This window comes from Vombatus ursinus, unplaced genomic scaffold (genome assembly GCF_900497805.2).
Source record: "Vombatus ursinus unplaced genomic scaffold, bare-nosed wombat genome assembly UNPS02015175.1, whole genome shotgun sequence".
In the NCBI taxonomy this organism is placed as follows: Eukaryota; Metazoa; Chordata; class Mammalia; order Diprotodontia; family Vombatidae; genus Vombatus; species Vombatus ursinus.
In genome coordinates this window covers 11,064,611-11,091,675 of record NW_020954953.1, presented here as the reverse complement: position 1 = coordinate 11,091,675, position 27,065 = coordinate 11,064,611, and the positions used below count along the sequence as shown (strand labels likewise).

Genomic DNA, 27,065 nt, shown 5'->3' with positions numbered 1-27,065 from the left:
TGAGATACATCTGTTCATTACATTCACTTAAGAGTGTTGGTTAACTGTGGGTCACTGTTTTCTACTCTTTTTATATTATTTCTTTGTGCTATGTAAGAGAATTTGTGGGTATTTGATAGATGGAAACTGAACAAGCAAAAGTTTTCTACCAGTTCTTTGACTCTATAAAAATATAGACAAATGTATTTGGAGGGTATTGAGAACAATAGTTACATGCATATGTTCAATCTCCAAGTAGAATATTTTGTGTTTAGATTGCTTTAATGTCATTTGCTTGTGCATGGGACTTAAGAAAGTTATTTCCCATTGCGCTAAGAGGATGAAGAGGACAGGAAGATTGTTTTCTTCATGTTATTTTCTTTGTACAGTGCTTGCATATAGTAATTGATTATATTGCCCCAAGAAAATAACAGTATGGAGACCATCTTATTGCCCTTTAAAGACTTAAACAGTGATTAGGAAATAGACTAAATGCCATTTGAACAGAAAGAATGAAGAACAAAGAATAAATTGCTCCCTGTTTTAACCTCTGGCTAAAGAAGTAGAAGTGTTAAAACACTGAAAGAAAAACTATACAGGGAATTACTATTAATTTTGAACAAAACCCAATAATATATCTGTAGGAGTAGGAAGCATTAAATGCTAGTATGTACCAAAGTATACTTCAAATGATCATTTCCAAGCACAATTTATCTTAGAACTTACATTAGAAGACACATGCAATAAAAATGTTTTTGATCAGTGAATTTATCCAAGTTGTTACTTTATTCCTCAGGAAACTCTGAGTAAGATTCTACATCATCAAAAAGGGCAGTAACAATTTCTTCAGTCAATCCAAGAATAATAAAAGGGACGTATGTATTCATTAAGTTCTGTTATAAACATCAAAATATATACCTACAAGTATGTCAGGAAGAAGAATGTTGGCCTTCCTAATATTTTATCCTGCCACTGGTTATCAAAAGAAGATGTCATCTTGAGACATATCATAAATATGATATACAGAAATACATTAAGATATATTAATGTCTAAATGTCCAGATGTTGTGTATAGAAAAGATGAGAGAGGAGGGAAATTAATAAGGAATACAACTTGCTATGTGTTCATCGGTGACTTTGTGAAGATATGTGTGTGTGTGTGTGTGTGTGTATATATATATATAGTGTATATATGTATGTGTGTGTGTACATATATATGTGTGTGTGTGTGTATACACACACACATACATGTATTCCCTAAGCTTCCTTTGAAATAAATTAATCTATCTGGGCCTCAGTTTCTTTCTCTACAAAATGAGGCACTAGATAAAGTCCTTTTTTGTTCTAATATTCTATGAGAATCTTGAGGCAAAATTCACCTTGGAGTTAATTTTCTTTCTAATATAGTATAGGTAACAAAATTTCAATAGGATTTTATGAATGGTCATTAGATATTATTTGTTAATCTCTAAACATATTTTCCATTATTTAGACAATTAACATGGTATTAATACTTTTTTTGTTTTCTCTTAAAATTAGTGAAGGATAAATGCCACTATTTGGCTTAATAACATATTCACAGAAGAATTGTTTTAAATTATTAATATCATTGGAACAGCAGTGGTATTTATTTAGCTTATCTGTTTCATTCTGACATAACATTACAGTTTCATTTCATTGATCAACATTCTTTATGGACATTATTTATACCAAACAAGAAAATCAACAAAGATAAATTACAGTTTGGAAATAATATTCACTTTCCTTGTTGCTTCGCATTTTCGCTCTTCATATTTTTAATGAGTTTATTTCTTAAGGATGAAGAAATACAAGGCAGAGAAAAATAGAAAAAAATAAAGTGCTAAGGAAACAATTTCCCTGATTGATTTCAGATCACATTGGACCCATAAATTAGGAAGAATGGGGCCTAGAGTGAACAATATATGATTGAACAGGGAATAATAGGAAATATTATATGGTATTGATGCATGTTTAATGAGAATCTATTGTACCTAAACATATTGGGAAAGATAGGGATTGTAGTTTAGTAGCCTATAATATGCTCCAACATGAAACTTTTTTCCATTTCAGTATTTAAGAAATATAATGATCAGAGTAATTAAAATGTGCAAACTGACAGACAAAATAAATGCATTGAAAATAAGACATTAATTATGTGACAGCAAATCTGTCATCTATATTTAATAGCAAAACACACATTTAACTAATAAGTGTTCAGAGCATATGTATATGATCACGTAATGTGGTGTAGTGAGGAAAAAACTATATTTGGAGTCGGTTACTTACTTTTTAAAAAAAAACTTATTTGGCTCTCAATTTTCTTATCTATAAATTGAGACTGTCTCAAATTCTAAATCAAACGTTGATCCTTTGTTGCACAGAGAAATGTGGGGTCATTAAAAGTACAGTCCAATTTCCTAACTGCAATCCACTGGCTGTCCTCCTGATATTCATTTCTGTGCTTGCTTTACTTTTAGGCTGGTGACCTTGCATAGTTCTTCCTCACTCAAATCAAAGTCAATTGCAAGTCATGTCATCATCTCCCTGATGTCATGGTCCTCTTCAAGAACGAAGGACAACACAACAACAGAATGAGCTCTAGCCCTGGGATCAAAATTCACCTCTGATTCTTATTACCTATCTGACCTTGGACAAGTCACTTAATTTCCCTGGGCCTTAATTTTCCCTTGATTCCTGTAGAATGAAGGAGTTGAACTACATGTCTTCTGGGGTCCCTTCTAACTCAGATTGATGATCCTAAGTACTGAATGCCCAGCTGGATAGGATATCTGTTCAAGCATATATCATTATCTTGGCAACAAGTAACCTTCAACTATTTTTTTTCTTTCTTTGTGGTCAATTGAGCTAAACTCTGATGAGTGATTATGGGTCGTATATAAGAAAATGAAAGATGGCATGGTCCAGTGGAGAGGCAATCTCGTTTGGAGATCAAGATGACCAGAGTTCAGGTCTTGCTTCTGGCTTATACTGGTTATATCATTTAATTTCTCAGTACCACCAAGCAACTCTCTCAAACTATAAAGTATAGAATGGTTGTTTATTTTAGTAGAAGGATTTTCCTCACTGTGAGCTACCTACACAATGAAATTGCAGGTCGGGATCAAATAAAATATAATTTTAAAAACCTCCAAAATTAATTATCTGAATCTGTATTTAAAATCATTAAGTTAATGGAAGCGAAAAATGTATTGCTTATTACTAATCCATGGATTTCTCTTATGACATGTTTTTGTGAGCAGGCATTCCCAAGGAGTATTAATTAAGGAGTGTTGTTCTCTCTTTGATATAACAATGTCTCTCAGAAAAGGTGGGGCTTCTCAAGCATATCTTTGGCCCCTTCTTGCAACATGAAACATTGATCTTTATAATATTCAATCTTTGCCTCCCTGCTGGCTCCTTACCTGCTTTTTCTTCCCCATCCTGAAAAGCCTTCATTTGCTCCAACCACTCCCCACTGACTATCATTCTATAATGTTTCCTCCACTTTGTGGCCAAACTTTTTATACTTGATGACTCTGCCTCCACTCCTCTCTCTTGATCCTAAATATGGGGCAAAAAGATGTCCAACCTCATCATTCAACTGAATTTATCTTCTCCAAAATCACTAATGATCTCTTAATTCCCAAAGCTAAAGGCCTTTTCATAATGCTTGTTCTTCATGTTCTCTCTGTAGAATTTGACCCTGTTGATCACTTTCTTCTGGATATCCTCTGCTCTCTAGATTTTCATGACTTTCTGATGATTCTCTTCCTACAGTCTTGCTTTTATTCTTGATCTCTATTTCTAGATCTTTATCCATGACATGCCCACTAAGCATGGGTATCTCCTCCAGCTGTATCCTGGTCCCTCTTCCCTTCTTCATCGATACTATCCCATTTGGTGATCTCATTAGCTCTTGTGGGTTCAATTATCATCTTTATGCAGATGATTCCCAGATCTATATAGCCCTAACCTGTCTTCTAAACTCCAGTCCCCACATTATCAGCTGCTTTTAGGATATTTTGAACGGGATATCCTGAGGGCATCTCAAACTGTCTAAAAGAGAACTCATTATCTCTCCTGCTTCACCCCTGAAAGCATCCCCTCTTCCCAACTTCCTTGTTACTGTTGGAGACACCATCGTCCTCCCAGTCATCTAGGCTTGCCATGCCAGTCTTCCTCAACTACTCCTTCTTACCCCACATATCTAATCTATTGCCAAACCTTGTCATTTCTGGTTTCATAGCATTTCTTGTATGTATCCTTTTATTTCCACCACACTAATTCATGCCCTCATCACATCTCAATTGTACTATGGCAATAACTTTATAATTTTCTCCCTACCCTCTTCCTTGTCTCCACTACAATCTGTCCATTGCTCAGGTGCCAAAGTAAGGTTTTTTTAGAGCATAGGTCTGACTCTGTCACCCTCCTATTCAATAATCTCCATTGGCTTCCTACTACCACTAATATCAAATATTAAGTCCTCTGTTTAGTACTAAAAATTCTGCACAACCTGGCTCCTTCCTAGCCTTATATTTTACTCTCCTTCATGATATAGCTACACTAGCTTACTTGCTGTTCTTAGCATTTGGCACTCTATCTTCCATCTCATTGCCTTTTCAACTGCCATTCTTCATGCTGAGAATGCTGTCTCTCTTTGTCTCCATCTCTCAATTCTTTGGCTTCTTTCACAGCTCAGCTAAAATCCTACTTAATGCAAAAGACTTTCCTTGATTCTCCCAGCTGCTAGTGTTTTCCACTTTGAGATTTCCTGCCATCTTGTCTGTATATAATGTGTATGTACTTAGTTATTTATGTCCTGTCTCTCTAATTAGAATGTGAGCTGCTTGAGGACAAGGACTATTTTTACCTTTCTTAGTATCCCTAGTGCTTAACAAAGTTCCTGTTACCTATCTAGTAATCATAAGATAAGTGCTTGTTGAGCAGCTGACTCACTGTTGAAAATAGTAAGATAAAAGGGATGTAAGAGGAATGAGAAAAGAAACAAGTCCCAAAATTGAGGGGTAGATAAAAGAAAATAATCTATAGCAAAATCATTTTGTATAAAGTAATTTTTTCCTGTATCTTTATATCTTCAGAATAGAGGGAGAAAGAATGCTGTTAAAGGCAGAGTCAGATTTTCAGAAACAAGCCTCTTCTGTCCATAATAAAATTTGTTCAAAGATCATTGTGTCTCCTGATTCTTAGTCATATAGCATCTTTAGGAGAATATCATTGTTTAAAAAAATAAGGTTTTGTTTCATGGTGCATCTTGGAATTGCTGAAAATGCTATGTAACTTCCCAATTGCAATCCATCCTGCTATCACCCTAAAGTTCAGTTCTTAGACCAGTGAATTGTCTGGCTGTAGTTTTTGTCCAAGGTGGAAGTATTGATGGGCCGGTTCTGTGAGCTCTCTATATAACTACCCATCAGAAGCGTTTCAGTGCAAATGAAAAGGCAATGAGATGGAAGATAGAGTGCCAAATGCTACGAACAGCAAGCAAGCTAGTATAGCTATCTCACGAAGGAGAGTGAAATATAAGGCTCGGAAGGAGCCAGGTTGCGAGCCAGGTCTTCTTTTCTGTAAATTGCAGGAATTGGACTAGGTGACCTCTGGGTCCTTTCCACCTTGAAATCTGTGATCCCGTGGTCCTTGAATCTTCCTTCTTCCTTGGACCTTCTGTCTAGGCACTCTAGTCTATGTCTTGTTGATTCTACCCCTGTAGCTTCTCTTGCATGATCTGCTTCCTTTGATTCACATTCTCTACTCCAATCCAAGCCCTCCTGATATCTCACCTTGAATATTGCAATAATATCCTAAGTGGTTTTCCATTTTCCAATATCTCTCCACTCCATTCCATCTTCCACTAAATGGCCCAGTTGATCTTTTTTGTTGTTGTTTTAAATGCCTGACCATGTAATTCCTTTGATCAAAAATCTTCATTCATTCCCCAGGGCCTCTAAGATAAAATGAAAAATCTTCAGCATTACAGTTAAGTCGCTCTACAACCTGCCCCCTATCAGTTTTACTTTGTATTATTGTTATTATTATTATGTTGTTATTATTATTATTATTATACTTTCCAGTTTTATTTTATATTATTCCCTTTAATGGGTTATTCATCGCAGCCAGACTGGTCTGCTAGCCATTTCCTGTACATGACATTCTATATTTTGCCTCGGTGCCTTAACCGAGAATGTAAGATTCTTAAGGGTTGGGACTATTTTGTTTTTATATTTATATGCTTTGTACTTAATAATTCTTCAATAAATGTTTGTTTAATTGAATTGTTGGATTTTTATATGTATCTTTTTACATGTGCAACATTAGTCCATTCATATATCTGCATAGATAGCTTTCACTTTTCTTCTTCACTTGAAAAGGTTCTTTATACTCCATAGGCATCTCACTCCTAGGGGGCTGTCTTCTCCTCCAGAATTAGGGTCCTAAATATTCATTCTCTAAACTCTTTGAAATCTGTTCTCCTACAATCTAAAGTGCATGTCAGACTATGTCTAGTTTTGTCCTGATTATCTATAATGAACTAAAAAATGGCATGGATACTTCTTCCAGGTGGTGCAATGGATAGAATGCTTGGCCTGGAGTTAAGAAGACCTGAATTCAAATATGACCTCAAACACTTACTAGTTGTACAACCCTGGACAAGCCATTTAACTTGTCTGCCTCAGTTTTCTCATCTATAATATGAAGGTAATAATAGCATCCACCTCTTAGGGTTGTTATGAGGATCAAATGAGATAATAACCCAAAATCACTTAGCAGCATTGTACTTGACATATAGTAAGCACTATGTAAACTGTAGTTACTATTATTAGGTTTTGATCACTTCTCTTCAGCAGCCAATCTCCTTATTTGTCAGAATCAAGTCAAGAATGGCAGTTTGTGATTTCCTCAGCCATTTGAAAAATGAAATTTTAATTCTCATCTTATTTCATTTACAGAGCTATTTGTGATAGTTCATGCTGTTGCCATTTTTTAAAAAGTGGATGATGGGGGCAACTAGGTGGCACAATGGATAGAGTACTGGCCCTGAAGTCAGGAGGACCTGAGTTCAAATCCGGCCTCAGACCAAACACTTGACACTTACTAGCAGTGTGACCCTGGGCAAGTCACTTAACCCCAATTGCCTAACAAAAAAAAAAGTGGATGATGTACTGGCATTACCATGTTATGAGTAGCTGATTGCCTCAGTGGTTAGTGTGGGACTTGTTGTCTGGAAGATCTTACTTCAAATATGGCCTCAGTTATCAACTGAGTATGTGACCCTTGGCAAGTCACTTAAACTCCTTCAGCTCAATTTTCTCATCTGAAAGATGGGGACAATAACAGCACCTACCTCACAGAGTTGTTGTGAGGATCAAATGAGTTAACATATGTAAACTGCTTAGCAAACCCCAAAGCTCCATATTGCTAGCTATTATATATGTGTCAATACTGTGCTTTAAATAGCTATCATTTCATGTCCCTAAAACATACCATAACTGGTGCTGGATATAGAGAAGAAGGGCAGAATTTCCCTAGCTTCACCTAGAGACACTCAGCTGGTCAGTTTTTCAGGACTAAATGATGAAAAGGTCTTTACCTCATCTACTATTTTGCCAGGCTGTCCTATAATCCTTCTTGCTACTGATCTTTAAGATGTCTTATTAAATTGGGGTGGGAGGTGGGGCAGTGAGAGGTAGGAAAGGGGAAAGAGTGCAACTTCTGTGTTGCAGAAACCTTATCAAAACCTTTTTTCATCGGTGTCTGCAGATTTTCAAAATGAAGAAATTGAATCAGCCTCTTAAGTTTAGGATATGTGACATCTCGGTGTGTTAGGGTCCTTTTTGCTTTGAAAATACTTGAAACTTATAAACTCTTTCTAAAAGGCCTTGCTTTTCACCTCAGGGTAACCATCTCAAAAAGAATAAGTTAGGGGAAAATGTCCTTGACAAAATAAAGACTTGCATTTGATGAGCTCTTCAGCACAGGGATATATTTATTTTATTTTTTTTCAAACTTATTTTATATAGTGCAACAAAAAAAAAAAAGAAAGAAAGAAAGAGAAAAAGAACCAAAGACTCAGAGTTTGAGGAGCCCCAGGCAATGTATATAGATGGAAAGGCTTTGACTGTATTAGATTTTGTTTTGTTTTGTTTTGTTTTTTATAGTACAGTGTTAATGTTGTAAAGATTTTATGGGGTACATTTTACACTTTGCAAAATACTTTATAATAGTCTGTGTTAATTTTTCCTAGAGCAGAGATATGAAATAGGTGAGTAGCATTATTTTAATTTAGCAGAAGAGAGGAATCTTCACAAGAGAAGTTCCTTTTTTTCCCAGAACCTCTAGAGAGTTTATGTCAAAGCAAAAACTAAAACATTTAGACTGAAGTTTCTAAAGTCTGTTGTTAGAGCCCATTGAACTGAAGCAGAATTTCATTTGACCCCCTAAGGTCTCAAAATGGATATTTTCCCAGTATTAGAGTTCCTAGATAAAGAATTTTTTTTATATACCAAGTCCCTTTGTGTGTGACTTCTATCAAGTCCACTGCAGGGCTCCCATGAAATCTGCTGCCTCCCGCACTGTGGGTGCCGTCCCTCATCTGCTGTAGTCTTCATTTGAGTGAATGCTGTGCTGCCATGGTCTCTTCACTTTATTCTACTTGAGTAGTCACGCTCTTGGTATGGTTGCCCTGTTGGCTATCTCTTGGTGCAGAGTTGGTGCTTCAACTGGTATCCTCACTTGGAAATGTATCTTCTCTGTTTACAAAGGATCTGCCATTGCACGAGTCTCACCGTAGAATAAGAAGGAATTCTTTGAAAGAGTCACAGAATTTGAGAACTGGAAGAGATCTCTGAGGTCATCCAGCCCTACTCTAACATGCCTGACAAGTGAAGATCCCACTTCTGTTTGAAGACCTCCGAGCGGAGGAAGCTGCTGTCCCCAAGGCTACCCATTCCACTTTTAGACAGCTCTGACAGAGTTTTCCCTGACATCAAGACTAAATTAACTTCCCTGTAATTTATGCCTATTGTACTCGCTTCAGGGGCCAAACAGGACAAGACTAATCCCTCATCCACACAACCACCTTTGAAATACTTGATGACAGCTACCGTATCTCCCCTGAGTCTTTATTTTTTTTCTCTTACTTAAATGGGCCCAACTTTCTTCATCAACATTTTGTGTCTCCTAAGAGTAAAGTATTGTGGTAGAGCAGAAAGAGTATTCTCTCTGAAGTAAGAGGACCTGGATTTACCTCCAGCTTTTGCCAACTACTACTTTTATGATTTTAGGCAAGTCATTTAATCTTTTTCCTTAATGGTAAAATAAAACAATTGGGTAAATACTTTTTGAACTTTTTTTAGTGGAAATATTCTACAAGTATATGACATTCCTTTCTTCCTAAAACTGTAACAGGTGGAATGAGCTAAATAGAGAATTGTCACATAGGATTTAGGGGGAGTAACATCTGTGATATCACATTTTATCTTAGTCCTTTGGGAGAGAAAATGAGTACTGGACTGAGTCTTGTGGCCTGGTTTCAATTTTGGATATGACATTAATTATTTTTATGACCTTAGGCAAGTCACTTAATTTCAATCTACAAATCTATAAAATATGTCTGATGGAGTTCTGGCACATTAGTACATCACCTGGAATGGAGAGGTTAGGAATCTTGCTTCCAGGATGATCAGGAAAACATATGTAGTTTCTAAGGGACTGTGGATCATGTATAGACATTCTGTAACTGGTTCTGGTTGTCTGTATTATGAGGAGTAACCTTTTTTATTTGACAGTGTAGTCAGAACCATCAGTGTCTATAAAGATCCTAAGTTAGTTTCAACTACCTCTTTTTAAAGGTTTCATTCACTCTTTTGACTTAATTTATTGACTTCTTTGCTCATGGAGTCTGGTGAGGGACCATGCTATAAGAGAAAAGACCCTGGGGACTTCTTTTCTAAGGCATGTGGTCCAAGAAATGGGTCACAGTTCTTGGCCTCTGTGATTGTTCATTTTCCGTGCTAGGTGAAGGAAATGGAGTCTCCAAATGAAATCAAGAGAGAAGCTTAATGCTAGATTTATGGGCAATGAGTGATTAAAGAATGAAAAAAAAATAGTACTTAAATAGGTAATACTAGAAAGAAGTACCTTAGGAGTTGGCAGACTAAAGAGATTGTAAGAGAAGGACTTGGGACTTGAGCTTCATCATTCAATAGGCTGAAAAGAAGAACTTGATGACAATCCTCAGTTTTTGATTACAGTTGGTATTCTTGGAAAGTTGACCCATATTTGGTGCTAAGTTGGCAAAGATATTTACTACCAGAAAAGTCACCAAAAGTATTATGACTTCCTTTTCATTGTATGGCCACCAAGTCCTCTTGCAACTTTCAAGTTCTGTAATTCTGTGGTTTTGGAACATCCATTCCAAAGATTTTTACTTATCTAAAGTTAAAAGTTTCCCTAAATGCTCAAAAGCCTACTGTGAAGTCTGCTGGGCTTCTTGTTTGTTCTCAAGCTTCCTGGTGTACAATTAACTGATTAACACTCTCTGTTAATTTAGCCCTGCTTCATTTCATTGATGATGGTAGTGGTTGGATAGAAGTGGGATCATCAATATTAACATAAATGACCATAACTATAATAGGATATCAATGAACTTTCTTGGACAAACAATTCAGTAATTACTAATTTGCTCTTTTTTAAATATATTTTTAATATTTTATTAAATATTTCCTGATTACATGTAATAATTTTTAATGTTCATTTTTTAACAGTTTAAGTTACAAATTCTCTCCTTCCTAACTGCCCCAAACCCTGCCTTGAGAAGGTAAGCAATTTAATATCAGTTATACATGTGATGTCATGCAAAGCACATTTCCATATTAGTCATATAGCAAAAGAAAGCAGACAAAAAAGGAAGAAAATAAAGAAAATAAAAAAGTATACTTCAGTCTGCATTCAGAGTTCATCACTGCTCTCTTGGGAGGTGGATAGCATTTTCATCACGGGTCTTCTGGAATTATCTTGGATCATTGTCTTGATCGAGGTAGCTAAATCGTTCACTGTTCATCATCCTTACAATATTGCTGTTACTGTGTATAACGTTTCCTGGTTCCACTACCTTCACCTTGCATGAGTTCATATAAGTCTGCAGGTTTTTCTGAAACCATCCTGCCGTTCATTTCTTACAGTACAACATATTCCTTCATAATCACATACAACCATTTGTTCAGCCATTCCCTAATTGTTAGACATTCCTTTGATTTCCAATTCGTTGTGATCACAAAATGAACTGCTGTAAATATTTTTGTATAAATAGGTCCTTTTACTTTTTTTATCCCTTTGGGATACAGAAATTTCTCTTATAATAGTCGTAATACTGGGGAAAAGAGTATGCAAGTTTTATATCCCTTTTGGCCTAGTTCCAAATTGTTCTCCAGAATGGTTGGACTGGTTCACAACTCTGCCGACAATGCATTAGTGTTCCAATTTTCCTACATCCCCTCCAGTATTTATCGTTTTCCTTTTCTGTCTTGTAAGTCAATCCGATAGATGTGAAGTAGTACCTCAGAGTTGTTTTAATTTTCATTTCTCTAATCAGTGGTTATTTAGAGTATTTTTTCATGTGACTATTGATAGTGTTGATTTCTTCTTCTGAAAACTGTCTGTTCACAACTTTTCATAATTTATCAACTGGGGAATGGCTCTTATTTTTATAAATTTGGCTTAATTCACTATATCTTTGAGAAAGGAAACCATTATAAAAGAAAATTGTTGTAAAATATTTTCTCAGTTTCCTGTTTTCCTTCTAATTTTGGCTACATAGTTTTGTTAATTTCATATAATTGAAATTATCTATTTTACTTCCCATATTCTTCTCTATCTCTTGTTTGGCAATGAATGCTTCACTTATCCAAAGATCTGACAGGTAAATTTTTCCATCATCCCCTAATTTACTTATGATATTACCCCTTATGTCTACAATCACTTATGTATTTTCATATCTTGATATAAATGTGAGATGCTGGTCTATACCTAGTTTCTGCCAAACTGTTTTTTTGGTTGTTTTTTTTTTTTTTTTTCAGTTTTCCCAGCAGTTTTTGTCAAACAGTGATTTCTTAATCTGAAAGTTTGGATCTTCGGGTTTATCAAACAGTAGTTACTACAGTCATGTACTGCGGTGTATTGTGTTCCTAATCTATTCCATTGATCCACCAGATTGTACCAGATTGTTTTGATGATTACCTCTTTGTAATAGAGTTTTAAATCTGGTACTTCTACACCACATTCCTCCACATTTTTTTCATTGATTCCCCTTTATATTTTTTGACTTTTTCTTTTTTTAAATGAATTTTGTTATACTTTTTTCTAGTGCTGTAAAATAAGTCTTTGGTACTTTGATTGGTATGGCACTAAATAAGTAAATTAACATAGGTAGAATTGTTGTTTTCTTATATTGGCTTGGCCTACGCTTGAGCAATTAATATTTCTCCAGTTGTTTAGATCTGTTTTCGTTTATGTGAAAAGTGTTTTGTAATTGTGTTCATATAGTCCTTGGGTCTGTATGGGCTGATAGACACCCAAACATTTTATATTGTCTGAAGTTATTTTAAATGGAAGTTCTCTTTCTGTCTCTTCCTGCTGGATTTTGTTAGTAGTTTATAGAAATTTTGATGATTTATGTGTGTTTATTTTATATCCTGTAACTTTGGTTAAGTTGTTAATCATTTCAGCTAGTTTTTTAATAGATTCTCTAGGGCTGTCTAAATATATCATCATATCCTCTGAAAAGAGTGATAGTTTTGTTTCCTCATTGCGTATATTTATTCTTTCAATTTTTTGGTCTTATTGTTATAGCTAGCATTTCAAGTACAATATTGAATAATAGTGATGATAATGGTCATCTTTGCTTTATCCCTGATCTTATTGAGAAGGCTTCATGTTTATCCCTATTATAGATTGATCTTGGTTTTAGATAGATATTGCTTATTTAGAAAAGGCCTCATTTATTCCTGTGCTTTCTAGTTGTTTATTTTTTTAATAAGAATAAGTGTTGTATTATGTCAAAGGCTTTTTCAGCATCTATTGATATAATCGTATAATTTTGTTGTTTTCGTTATTGATATGGTCACTCTCGCTGATAGTTTTCCCAATATTGAACCAGCCCTGCATTCCGTTTATAAATACCATTTGGTCCCAGTACATGATCTTTGTTATATATTGCTGTAATCTCCTTGCTAGTGTTTTATTTACATTTTTTGCATCAATATTAATTAAGGAAATTGGTCTATAGATTTCTTTCTCAGTTTTGGCTCTCCCTGGCTTAGGTATCAGCACTATATTTGTGTCATAAAAGGAATTTGGTGGGATCACTTCTTTACCTTTTTTTTATTCAAATAGTTCATATAGTATTAGGATTAATTGTTCCTTAAATGTTTGGTAAAGTTTACATGTAGAACCATCTGGTCCTGGTGATTTTTTTTCTTAAGGAGCTCATTGATGGCTTATTTAATTTCTTTTTCTAAGACAGCGTTATTTAAGTATGCTATTTCCTCTCTGGTAATCTGGACAGTTTATATTTTTGTAAATATCCATTCATTTCACTTAGTCAGTTTTACTGTAATATAATTGGGCAAAATAACTCCTAAGAATTGCTTTGATTTCATTTCCATTAGTGGTGCATTAACCCTTTTAATTTTTGATACTAATAATGTGGTTTTCTTCTTTCTTTGTTTTAAGCAAATCAGTTTTATCAACCAGTTTTATCAATCTCTCCTTTGATATTCAGGAATTTCATTTTGGTGTTTTATTTGGTTTTTTTGTTGTTGTTTTTTTGTTTTTTTTCCCCTAGGTTTTTTTTTTTCCATTGTATGGGTTTAGAGATATAATTTTCCCTTAAGTGCTGCTTTGTCTGCATCCCACAAATTTTGGAATGTTGTCTTGTTGTTGTAATTCTTTTCTAAAATTATTGATTGTTTCTATGATTTGGTCTTTGATTCGAATGTGGACGGATATAGGCAACAGATTTGCCAAACAGCATTTATTGCCCTGTCTGGTAATATTACAAATCTATGTCATTTTTTCTTATCAGTTCCCAGGTCCCCTTACTGCCTCTGGCTTGAGAGCTCCCAAAGCAGCTGTTGCTTCTCTCACCGCCATCTAGTCTCACCATTGGTGTTTCATCCATGTGGCCTCTGGGCTAGCCTCCATCCACATGTCACCAATCTTTTAAGTTTTCTTATGCTGAACGAATGTCTCACCCTCACCATTTTTGGCCATGCCACTCCAGAATTTGATGTGAATAATTATCTTAAAGTTTTTTGGAGTGGAATGTTGGGAGAGATCAGTTAAGTGCTTTTTCTACTTGCTGTCTTGGCTTTGCTTCCCAGAAGTCCCTAATTTGCTCATAATAACACAACCCTTTTATAGTTAACCAACAACAATTTAATGCTTAGTGTGTGTGTGTGTGTGTGTGTGTGTGTGTGTGTGTGTGTATATATATGATACATATAATATAGAAGGTATATTTTTGTCTGAAGGACTCCAAGGGCTACTTGCATGGTGTCATAATGAAATATCAAGGTGTCCGATTTTGAGAGGACACAGTTGATAACATTAAAAACTTAAAAACTGAATCTATTTTTAAGGTTTCTCTGGTTGAATTGCTGAGGATTCGGAAAGCAATGAAATGGCCCATTAAATGTTACAGGTGGCGTTCTTCTAACCTCGACCCCTGGACATGACAATGTTGGTACCTCCATAGAATAAAACTCTTATCTTCGGAAGCCTTGATGATCTTAAGATTATATGTAACTGAAAGAAAGATATTAACAGATGTGTCTTTTAAACAACAGAATGCAACCCTAACAAAAGCAAAATTCATGTAATAGAATATAACTTGCCATAATTTGAAGAGAGTTCAGATTTGTGAAGTATTTTTTAAATGTGTTCCAGTAACAAAGATTGATGCTAATTCATTTCTTAGCCATTTTGGACATAATTATATTTTTTCCTTCATAGGCATCATCATTCCCTTCCAATTATCCAATTTTTGTAAAGTGAATATGAGTAACCGTGGTAAAATGATATATTACAAAAGTCGGGGGGGGTGGGATTTGAATTCAGAGAAGCTTGAAAGGAGTTTAATACTATCTGTGTAACTTTGTGTAAGTTATTTCACCACTCTGGGCCTCAGTTTCTTAGTCTGTCAAATAAGGAGGCTTGACTAGGTGAGCTTAAAAGTCCCTCCCAGTTATAAATCAAAGAAATATAAGTCAAAGAAATAAAGAAACAAGCAGCTTGGTGAACCATTCATCCAAGTACATGATATTTTCTTTTGCAAATGCCGTCTGTTTTCTAGTGGTTGTGTTGATTTCATTGCTTAAAAACAGAATGACCCTATATACATATAAATATATAGATACAGATATTTAGATATAGATATATGTATGTATATGTATATACACACATAAATATACACACATATGAGGTTGTGTTGTGTTACTTCACAACTTGAACCTAAAAATTTAATTGGTATTTAAATTGCAATGAAGCCTCCTTGTAGTTATTTGCAAAAAAAAAAAAAATAGAGGTTGTTCTGTAAAAGAATTTCCCTAGAAACGGTCCCTTGTCAAGGGACTATTTGAAGCAGGTATATTACATAGTTCTAAGATATTATATGTTTGATTAAGGCTGAGATCTATATTACTTTATACCTCCAACCTTCACCCTGCCAAAAATTTTAATAAAATTTCTTTTTCTCAATACATTAAGATCAACATAATTAAGCATTTTATTGCATGGTAAGGAGGTAGTGTGGAGTTGTAGATAGAGTGTTAAGTTTGGAGTCAGTAAGATTTTACTTCAGATCCTGCCTCAAGAAGAATCACATACTAGCTATGTGATCCTGGACAAGTCAATTAATTTCTCTTAGTTTTAGTTTTTTCAACTGTAAAATGGAGCTAATAATAGCCCTACTTGACAGGTCTATTATGAAAATTAAATGAGATGATATGTGTAAAATACTTTGTAAACCTTAAAGTGCTATATTAATACTAATTATTAGTATCATTTCCTTCTATGTTTGTTTCTTGAGTACAATTCATCTCTCCAGTGAGATCCTAGTATAACATGGGGACTATATCTACCATTTCTTTTGCATACTCTTTGCTCTCCAGCTTTACCTAGAGGCATATAGAAGGTTAAGCTACATTTTTTAAATTTGGTTTTCAATAAAATATGTATTGCATGATCTTCTCTTTTTTAGTCTCTTCATACATCTTATCATTTGTCTTTTCACCCAAGCTTTCACCTGGACTAGTACTCACCCTCAATCACTATCAACTCAGTAAACATTTACCAAGAGCTTACTATGTGCACAGAAGCCAATGTACAAGTGTGCAGAGGGATCAGGAAAGAAATGTATAACATGAACTCTCCCTGTGGCTTAAAATATTTTTAGAGACACAAAGCATGCATATAGGAAAGAGGTATAATAAAGGATTATAGTGAATGAGAAAAACAAGAAAAGCTCTAGGAATTCAAAGTAGAAAGACCATTGTGGGCTAGCACACAGCTTATCCTTGGAGAAACAAGTAAAGTTTGGCTAAATGGGGTAGAGGATTGCAGATAGACAAAGATCATGGACAAAGATACAGAAATAAGATTGCAGTTGAGGACAGTGGAAAGATCAGGCTGAATCAAATAAAGGTTGGTAATCAGTGGGAAATAAAGTTGAGTAACCAGGATTGAACTTTCACAAGCAAGCTGAGAAATAGCACAAAAATTAACAGAAATTATAATTTATTTTTTCCTATTAGGAAATTTAATGAAGGCATGATACAAATTGAACTTTATTGTTATTTGCTAAGATGATAACTAATTGTAACACAAAGCATCAGAACTAGGTATCTAGAATTTGGTTCTCCACTGGTCTGTGTGTGTAATCTTGGACAAATAAATTAATTATGCTATTTATTTATTAAATAATGTCAGATTCTTTAACAGTCCTGATCCTTTTCTTAGTAGTGAGTTAAATTGACAAAGGACTTTTTAAAATAATTTAATTAATTAATTTGTTTGTTTACTTATTTATAGTTTTCAACATTCACTTTAATAAGATTTTGAGTTTTAAATTTTCCCCCTCCCCAAGATGGAATGCAATCTGATGTAGGCCACACATGTATAATCATATTAAACATTTCCACATTAGTGATGTTATGAAGGAAGAATCAGAACAAAAGAGAAAAAACCACAAGAAAGAAAAAAAAGAGGGAGAAAATAGTGTGCTTCTATTTACATTTGGACTCCATAGTTCTTTCTCTGAATGTAGATAGAATTTTTCATCAAGAGTCTTTAGGAATTGTCCTAGATCATTGCATTGCTGAGAAGAGCTTAGTCTATCAAAGTTGATCATTGTACAATGTTGCTGTTACTATATATAATGTTCTCCTGGTTCTGCTCACTTTACTCAGCATCAGTTCATGTAAGTTTTTAGAGGTTTTTCTGAAATCTGCCTGCTCATCATTTCTTATGGGACAATAATGTTCCCCTACATTCATATACCACAACTTGTTCAGCCATTCCTCAATTGATGGGGATTTCCTCAATTTCCAATTCTTTGCCACCACAAAAAGAACTGCTATAAATATTTTTGTACATGTGGGTCTTTTCCCGTTTTTTATGATGTATTTGGGATACAGACCTAGTAGCGGTATTTCTGGATCAAAACGTATGCACAGTTTTATAGCTCTTTGGGTATAGTTCCAAATTGCTCTCCAGAATGGTTGGATCAGTTCAAAACTCCACCAGCAATACATTAGTGTCCCAATTTTCCCACATTTTCGCCAAAAATTTATCTTTTTCCTGTTTTGTCATGTTAGCCAATCTGATAGGTATGATGTGGCACCTCAAAGCTGTTTAATTTGCATTTCTCTAATCAATAGTGATTTAAAGCATTTTTTCCCCCATGACTATAGATAGCTTTAATTTCTTCATCTGAAAACTGCCTTTTCATATCCTTTCACCATTTATCAGTTGGGGGAATGACTTGTATTATAAATTTGACTCAGTTCTCTATATATTTTAGAAATGAGGCCTTTATCAGAGACATTGGCTATAAAAATTGTTTCCCAGCTTTCTTCTTCCCTTCTAATCTTTAGTTTAATGTAATCAAAATTATCCATTTTACATTTTCTAATGTTCTCTATCTCTTATTTGGTCATAAATTCTTCTGTTCTCCAAAGATCTGACAGGTAAACTATTCCTTGCTCTCCTAATTTGCTTATAGTTTCACTCTTTATGTCTAAATCATGTACCCATTGTGACCTTATCTTGGTATACAATGTAAGATGTTGGTCTATGCCTAGTTTCTGCCATACTATTTTTCAGTTTTCCCTGCAGTTTTTGTCAAATAGTGAGTCCTTATTCCAGAAGATGGAATCTTTGGGTTTATCAAATGTGGATTGCTATAGTCATTGACTACTGTGTCTTGTGTACCGAACCTATTTAGCACTGATCCGCCACTGTCTTTCTTTGCCAGTACCATGAAGTTTGGTGATTGCTGTTTTATAATATAGTTTTAGATCTGATATGGCTAGGGCACCTTTCCTTGCATTTCTTTTCATTAATTCCCTTGACTTTCTGGACCTTTCAGCTCTTCCAGGTGAATTTTGTTATTATTTTTTCTAACTTTATAAAGACAAAGGACTTTCAAAGATTTGATGAAGGTATGTTAGCATGTTGACTATCACACATGTAATGTTTGCTTTGAGATATTTTTGTTTATGTATAAAGAGAGAGAGATAGATAGATACATGTATGTATGTATACATATCTAATTATAAATTAATCACTACTAGCAGAAGAGTTATGACTCTGTGATAGGACTTGAAATTTAAAAATATAAATTGTCTGACTTCTCCCATTGTTTACATGTAGTAGAAAATCACTAAAAATTATTAGATAAATGGTAAACAGTAAGTGGTGGACAATTATATATGTTTGGGATTTTAAAAATAGGCAAAAGAATAGGTGTTATTTTGCCTGTGTTTATTCTTGCCCTGGGTGATATTTCCTTTTTTCAAATGAACTGCAGAGCTGTGCAAATAAAATATTTTTATATGAAGTCATGATACCACAATGAGATCATTTGAACTTCTTTAGTGCCTGAGGTTGGCAGAAGGCCACAAGTCATAATTCTGGATAATTCTGGTGGTACTGTTTATTGTGCTCCACTGTCTGCCTTTAAATTAATTTTGGCTATAACTTTAGATATCAACTTTATCCCTGTTAAGTTTATTACCTTAGCTTATCAGCCTCTTGACAGAGCTAACCATACATCTTTTCATTTTGGAACACTTAGCTTAATGGAGGAGTGTATCTGAAAAAGATTCATTAATTAATTCAAAATTAAAAACAATCTGTACCTGATAGCTAATTTTTAAGAATACTTTTCATATTTTTATATGAGTAGTGTCCTACAAATAGGAGGCACTAAGTGAATGTCTCTTGAACCAGCTGAGTTTGCCATCAAATAGCCCTCTCCCTATGTCTTTTTTTTTCTAAAGACAGCTGACAGTCATCAATGAAATGCTTTTTTTTCATTTCTAGAATGGAAATAGTATATTTTTAATTCACCTTTTACTTAATTTTTCTTTAGAACTGACCTTGCTTAACCTTTTAGGCACAAATATCTACCAGTAACTGAATGGATGAACTTATGCTCTCTATTCCAATTTCTGTCTGAACAAGCAGACCATTGACCAGTTCTGGCAAGAGTTTCCTTCTGGTCAGACACTTATGTTTCCATGGCATAGAATCTGTCCATCTCTTGTTTATAGTTTTTAACACATGACCTATCCAATATCTCTTCCCGTGACGGCCTGACTCGGTGCAACTGCTATCACTAATCATATATAGCAATCTTCATTTGCACAAAGACATAAGGAAGACTCATTGAAAAAATTCAGTGTTTTCATTGTACATTGAATGACCACATGCTTCTAGTCTTTGCTTTCTAGCAGCCTTTAAAATACCCTCTTTTTTTCCAAGGATGACTCCTCTTTCCCTATCAGGATATGATAAGAGTAAAGAAACAACTATACTTTGTTGCAGTATTTCTCAGAAATTAATATATCATCCTTGGATCTTATTAGGGACTACATCAAATTAAGAGCTGTTTATGATGCTACCAGGAACTCAGAGATCTGAAAAGAACATTAGAAATGATAGAAATTGTTGCTTCTGTCAAATACTACCATGTGTTCTTCAGCATACATCACGATCTATCTTCTTTCACTGAACAATGGTAGAGGAAGAAATATTTACCTTTGCTTTCTCACTTTTTATGTCAGAGGTAGCCTTAATTCCTCTCAATAAATAATGATATTCAGCCTAGCCCATCATACATACACATTTAATTGTGTTGACTTGATGCTAAGGTCTCCCCAGTCCCAATTAGACTTCATGACATTAGAGATAGCCAGTATTTATTTATTTGCATTTATATATGTGTTTATTATTTAATTTCTAGAATGAAATTCTGGTTTGCAATCATAGCACATTTCTGGTCCCTTCCCCAATTGGAGACCACAGACCAAGTCGAAAAAAAAAAGATGCTTGGGTTTTCTACTGTTTCATAGAATTAATGGGTGCTCTGAGAGGAGGAGAGGGAAAACCGTGCAGAAGTAGAGTCTGGTTATTTCAGTTCTTCCCCTTCAAAGAACATTTTTAAGTGTTTCGAGTGTGTGCAGCATTGTGCTAAGCGGTAAGGGAATGACAAAGAAATATATGCCACAGTCCTTATTTTCTTGGAGCTTACATTCCAGTCTTCAGTTTTAAATTACAACAACAAAAATATTAATAGTTGACATTTATGTGTGACTGAAGTTTTTATATACATTAATTCATTTCATCCTCATAACAATTTTGAAGGGGAGGAACGACTATCCCCCACTGGCAATTAAAGAAACAGGTTTAGAAGAGATACTGACTTGCCTCTGGTCACACACTTAGTAAATGTAAAATCACTGGTGTTCATGACTTCAGTTCCAGAGCTCTCACCTTGGATCATTATTGTTGTTCAGTTGTTTTCAGTTGTGCCCTCCTCTTCCTGACCCCATTTGGGGTTTTCTTGGCAAAGATACTGGAGTGGTTTGCCATTTTCTTCTCTAGATCATTTTATAGATGAGGAAACTGAGGCAAACAGGGTTAAGTGACTTGCCTAGGGTCACACAGCTAGCAAGTGTCTGAGGATGGATTTGAACTCAGGAAGATGAGTCTTCTTGACTCCAGGCTCGGCACTCTATCCAGCGTAGCACATAGGTGCCCTGGGACCATGGTATGTCATAATAAAATAACAATTAAAAATAAAGATTCAAAGGATTTAAAAAAATTATGAATATCTCCTTATTTGTGCACTATGGTTGCTACCTGTTTCTTTTATCACATTGTTTGTTATATACTTGGTACATATGATAATATTGGGTAGCTAGTGAAGCAATGTATAGTGTCAGGCCTGGAGTCAGGAAGATCTGAGTTCAAATCCCACCTCAGACACTTAGCTGTGTGACCCTGGGCAAGACACTTATACCTGTTTGCCTCAGTTTCCTCATTTTTAAAATGAGCTGGAAAAGGCCGTGGCAAACCATTCCAGTTTCTCTGCCAGAAAAATCCCAAATGAGGTCACATGGAGGTGGATGTGACTGAACAACAACATCTTTTCATTTTTATCATTTCATTTTTACCTACTTCTCATATGAACCCCTGGATTGCCGTAACTCACCAGGGCCTGTCAACTGTGTTCAAAAATGTATTTTTTTATTATTGACTACAAAAAGAAAGTTCCACTGCTACCATCCAATTATTTCCTTCAGCAAGTGGTCAGAGAGAGAAGGCTGCCTTTTCTTTAAACAGAGACCCTCCTTTAGCTATTCTCTTCTGATAAGTAATAGAGTGAGATCAGGGCTGTTTATTGTTTTCCATTTGTTTAACTGGTTTTTTAATACTTTACCCAAAACAAAAGTTGAGCCATTTAGAAAACAGAAAAGAAAAGTTCAATCATAGGTGAAGGGAATTTTTTAGCCTGTTTATTTTTTAATACTTCCTTAGTTGCAGTGTTTTTTTCCGGCCTCTTTGTAACAGCCAGGGAAATGAGGGCTCCTTATATTACCAGTAGATAAGCAAGCATATTATGTGCATTGGAGTTCTAATAAATGTGTATATGTCTTAAGGTCAAGGCTAAAGGTTCTGATATTTGCATATTTACAGGCAGCTTATTCATGCTGAAATTGTGTCTAAAAATCATGAAGTGAAACCATGATTTGACACTTACTGAGTTAATGTGATCAATGGAGACAGCCAGCCCAGATAATTCAGGTGCCAAAATCCATTGAATTGTCCTCTTTAGCTTTTTATGATGATCAAGTTAATTGTACAGCTCCCAACTCTGAAATTTCTGTTTTGCTTTTCATTGCCTAGACCCAGTTTCTCTGCCCATTATTCATCCATAAACTTTATTAAGTCACTGAGCAGGACTGAAAATATATTTAAAGTGCAATACCGAGGAAGAGTTCCTATTGCTGCTTCAGTAAATGATTTTGGCTTAACAGTAGGTGACATGTTGCGCTCTGAGTCATGGGTGAATCATGCCCAAGGGTGGTATTGATGTCACCTTGCTTACATCTTTCAAAGAAATGTAAAATGCATTTTAGAAGCCCCTATGGTTACTCAAAGTTTCTTGTTGCTGTCTATTTTTAAAAAATGAACTATGTACATTCCAAGCTGCCATTGTATGTTTCCTCTCTAGTTCTTTTCTTTTCAGCAGAAATAAACACTTCACTTCATTCATTGTATCTTTTCCAAGAAAAATAAATACCTTCATTTTATTCCAGAGATCTCTTTAAGAATTTGTGTATCCTTAGAATCTGAATCACGTACAGATCATAATGGATGATGATACAGTGATTCTATTATAGTTAAAATTCACTAAAGCAAGACTGGGAAGAATAAAAAGGCCCTGAGAGAAATAATCTCCCTACAACCATCTTTATTTTCCTTTGCTAACTTGAGCTAGCTCCCTAATTGTCCTCCAGATTTATTGAACCCTGGTATGGAAAAACATATTTACTTGAAAGAATGAGTGCTCAAGCATTATCTTATTATTCTCTCTTGTAGAGTCATTATAGTGTCTACTGCATTTGCATGACATCCTGGATGATGCAATTGGTACTGTTTTTATACCATGAGGATTTTATATATATATAAATATATGCATGTGTATATATATATACAATATGCATATATGCTTCCATATATACATATATCTGTGTATGTATATGTATGTGTATGTAATCCATGTAATCTGAGCTCATTAGTTCTCAGAATAGTTTTGCGTTTAAAAGTGTTCCTGTATAAGAACGTCCTTTGTCACTATTATTATTCAATATTGTCCTAGAAATACTAGCTATATAGCAGTAAGACAAGAAAAAGAAATTGAAGGAAGCAAGAATAGGCAACGAGGAAACAGAACTATGACTCTCTGTAGATTTCCACTCTGTGCAGATGATATGATGGTATGTCTAGAGGATCAACTAAAAAACTGGTTGAAACAATCAACAAATGGCTATCTAATCTCTATTTGTCTACCACTGACAAAAATTTCATCACTTTTAAAGATAGCTCATTATTTTTAGTTGTTTTTGTTATCTGTAGTCATTTAGAAGTTCTTCCTTACGCTGAAAATAAATATTTCCCCCTGTAATTTATGCCCATTATTACTAGTTCTAACCTCTGCAACCAAATGGAGTAAGGCCAGTATCTAATCCTTAGTACAACCCTTTAGACTACAAAAGATACTGCTTATGTCCTTACCTACTCCACCAACCCTAGTCTTCTCTCTTCTAGGGTAAACATCAATAGTTTCATCTTTCAATATCTATATAAAATGGTTCTTTGTAATCTCACTCCATTGGTTGCCTTGTTATTTACTTGCATTTTTAAATTATTATTCTTTAATATGATTTTCAAGTTTAAAGCGTGGAATAACTTGTAAATGTGCTTCTGAAATATAGCACTTAAAATAATTTACATTCTTACTGCACCTTAAGGTTTGTAAAATGTTTTTCTTGCAACTAAATGGAATGATTCTGTGGTAGAGTCTTGAGAACAATAGACATGGAGTCAGAAAGGACTTGGTTTTGAGTTTAGTAGCTGTGCAACTAGGGACAGGTCATTTAGCTTTCATGAACTTTGGTTTCCCCCTCTGTACAATGGGCATAATCATACTTAGGGTGCCTGGCTTATAAGTTGTTGAGCATCAAATGAGGCGATGTAGAAAAAGCATTTTGTAAACATTAAAGAATGTTTACATAAATGTCAGATATTTTTATTTTGTGATCTAACCAAGTCAGAATATAGTAGTTCTGTCACCTCTTTTATTCTAGATCCTGTTTCTAGTAATACAACTTAGTCAGCTCCATGTCACGTATGACTGTGCTTTTAGTCCACCAAGATGCATGGATCTATAATCCATGAACTTTTATCTAGCCATACTTCCCTAATACTCAACATGGGCAGTGATTATTTTTAAATTAAGTGTTAAAATATTTTTAAATTTAAGTGCACTCTTAAAAAGTGCATTTACTCTTATTTTATTCCACTATTTTAGATTATTTTCATCTCTAATTCATACAGGGATTTATAGAGAATTTAAAAAGGTAAGGTTCTCCAAGCTAGTCCAAGTCTTTATTAGCAAACATTTAAAACATCATTTTAGAAACCAATTTTGGTTAAGTATAAACATGCCGTTCTCATTCTTAATCATGAAATGGCAATTTTTTGATATGGGGATGTACAGATTTTATATGTGTTACAGAGTCAGAAGAAGTATTTGGGCTATTTTTTTTTTAGAAATAAAGGAAACTAAGGAATGTTTGTGAGGAGAAATGAATTATAGGGGCTTTCAGACACTGTTGGAAGAAGTTTAGAATTATAGAATCTTAGAGTTTAAAAGTCCTCAATGGTCATCTGAAGTTAGAGGACATGAATATTACATCTGCCTTTAGTGCTGACTACCTATATGACCTTGGACAAGTCATTCAACATCACTAGCTTCAATCTCCTCCTCCACAAAATGAGGCATAGGGGGAAAGAAATTTGACTAAATGGCCTTGGAGATCCTTTCCTGCTCTAAATCTGTGCTCCAATGATTTAGTCTAATTCCTACTTAAATCATGATAATTATTATTGTTATTCTTATATTAATAATAGTGATAACTCAGATTTCTATATTAAGTCTGAAAAGTACAGATAGATTGGTGATTAAGCATGATAAAAAAAATGGAGGATATTTCTACATATAACCATCAAAAAACTATAGTAATACCACTCAGCAATAACACTACTAGGTCTATACCCCAAAGAGATCAAAAAAAAAAAAGGAAAAGGGCCTGTATATACATAAATATTTATAGCAGCTCTTTTTGTAGTGGCAAAGAATTGGAGATTGAGGAGATGCCCATCAATTAGGGAATGAACAAGTTGCGTTATGTGATTATGATGGAATATCATTGTGGTATAAGAAATGATGAGCCGGATGCTTTCAGAAAAACCTGGGAAGACTTACATGAACTGATGCAAAGTGAAGTGAGCAGAACAAGAAGAGTATTGTACACAGTAGAAGTAATATTGTATGATGATCAACTGTTAATGACTTAGCTATTCTCAGCAGTACAGTGATCCAGTACGATGACAATTCTGAAGGACTTATGATGAAAATGTTATCCCTCTTCAGAGAAAGAAGTGATGAAGTCTGAATACGGATTGAGGCATACTTTTTTTTTTACTTTCTTTATTATTCTTGGGGGTTTTTTAGGTCTATATTTTCTTTTACAACATGACTAATATGGAAATGTTTTGCATGACTGTACATGTATAATCTATAGCAAATTGCTTGCTTTCTCAAGGAGGGATTAGATGAGAGAGGAAGAGAGGGAACTTAGAACACAAAATAAGAAACAAATGCTAAAAATTTTTGTTTACATGTAATTGAGAAAAAATAAATTAAATGCTAAAAAACTAACATTACTGTAGAAAAACACACATATTTAAATATAATAAAGTACCACTTTTTATGAACCTCATTCAGGGCATTTTTCAGTTAAAAGCAAAAATGTATGTTGTACTAGTTTAATTGATTATCTTTGAAGCTACTGGTCTTACTGACCCTCACAGTTGGTCTCTTCTTCAAGACTCTGGTGTTCCTGCTTGTGATGTTAACAAGTGGAAGTGGATCTTAATTGAGAGTACTTCCCTTTTCTCAGTAATGCCAGTCAACCCAAGGACTCAGCTATGCATGATTGCTGGGAAAACTAACTTCTTTATCATAATTCTCCTTAAGGTGTCCAACTGAATTGAATGGGTTCAGGAGGGTTCCACACTTCTATATATCTGCACAATTTTCTCCTGAATCTTTGGGTCTTGGACAAGAATCAGAATTGTGAAATACTGCATGTTCACTTTGCTTTTCCCTCATTTTCATGTTTTTCCCCTTCCAATCAGCATTAAACCAATTTAGGTAAGTTATTAGACTCCAGACTACCTCGTTGAGACATCCAAAAGCTGTCCATCAATTTAAATTTTTGCAATCACTTTACAAGCCTAATTCTGTTATATGCTCTAGAACAGGGGTGGGAAACCTGTGGTCTTCTAGGTCCTTGGGTGCAGCCTTTTGATTGAGTCCAGGTTTTAGAGAACAAATCCTTTTATTAAGGGGATTTGTTCTATGAAGTTTGGATTTAGTCAAAGGGCTGCACTTGAGGACCTAGAGGGCCACATGTGGCCTTGAGGGCAAAGGTTCCCCACCCCTTTTCTAAAACATTCGCTAGTACAACCAGTGTGTAAGCAATTAAAATGATATTGTTTTCCCCGTGCTGTTCTTTGTTTACTGATAATCATTCTTTAGGATATTTACTCTATTTTTTCAATTAAATATTTTTAATTAATACAAATCGATTTTCTCTCCCTCCTACCCCAACCCCATTGTTTAAAAAAAAAAA

At 34.7% G+C, this 27,065-nt stretch overlaps 1 protein-coding gene across 1 annotated transcript in view; it reads left to right on the top strand.

Moving 5' to 3' along the window:
• LOC114031409 (E3 ubiquitin-protein ligase parkin-like) overlaps window positions 1–27,065 on the top strand; it is a 1,828,862-nt gene that overhangs the window by 324,239 nt on the left and 1,477,558 nt on the right. The window lies entirely within an intron of this gene.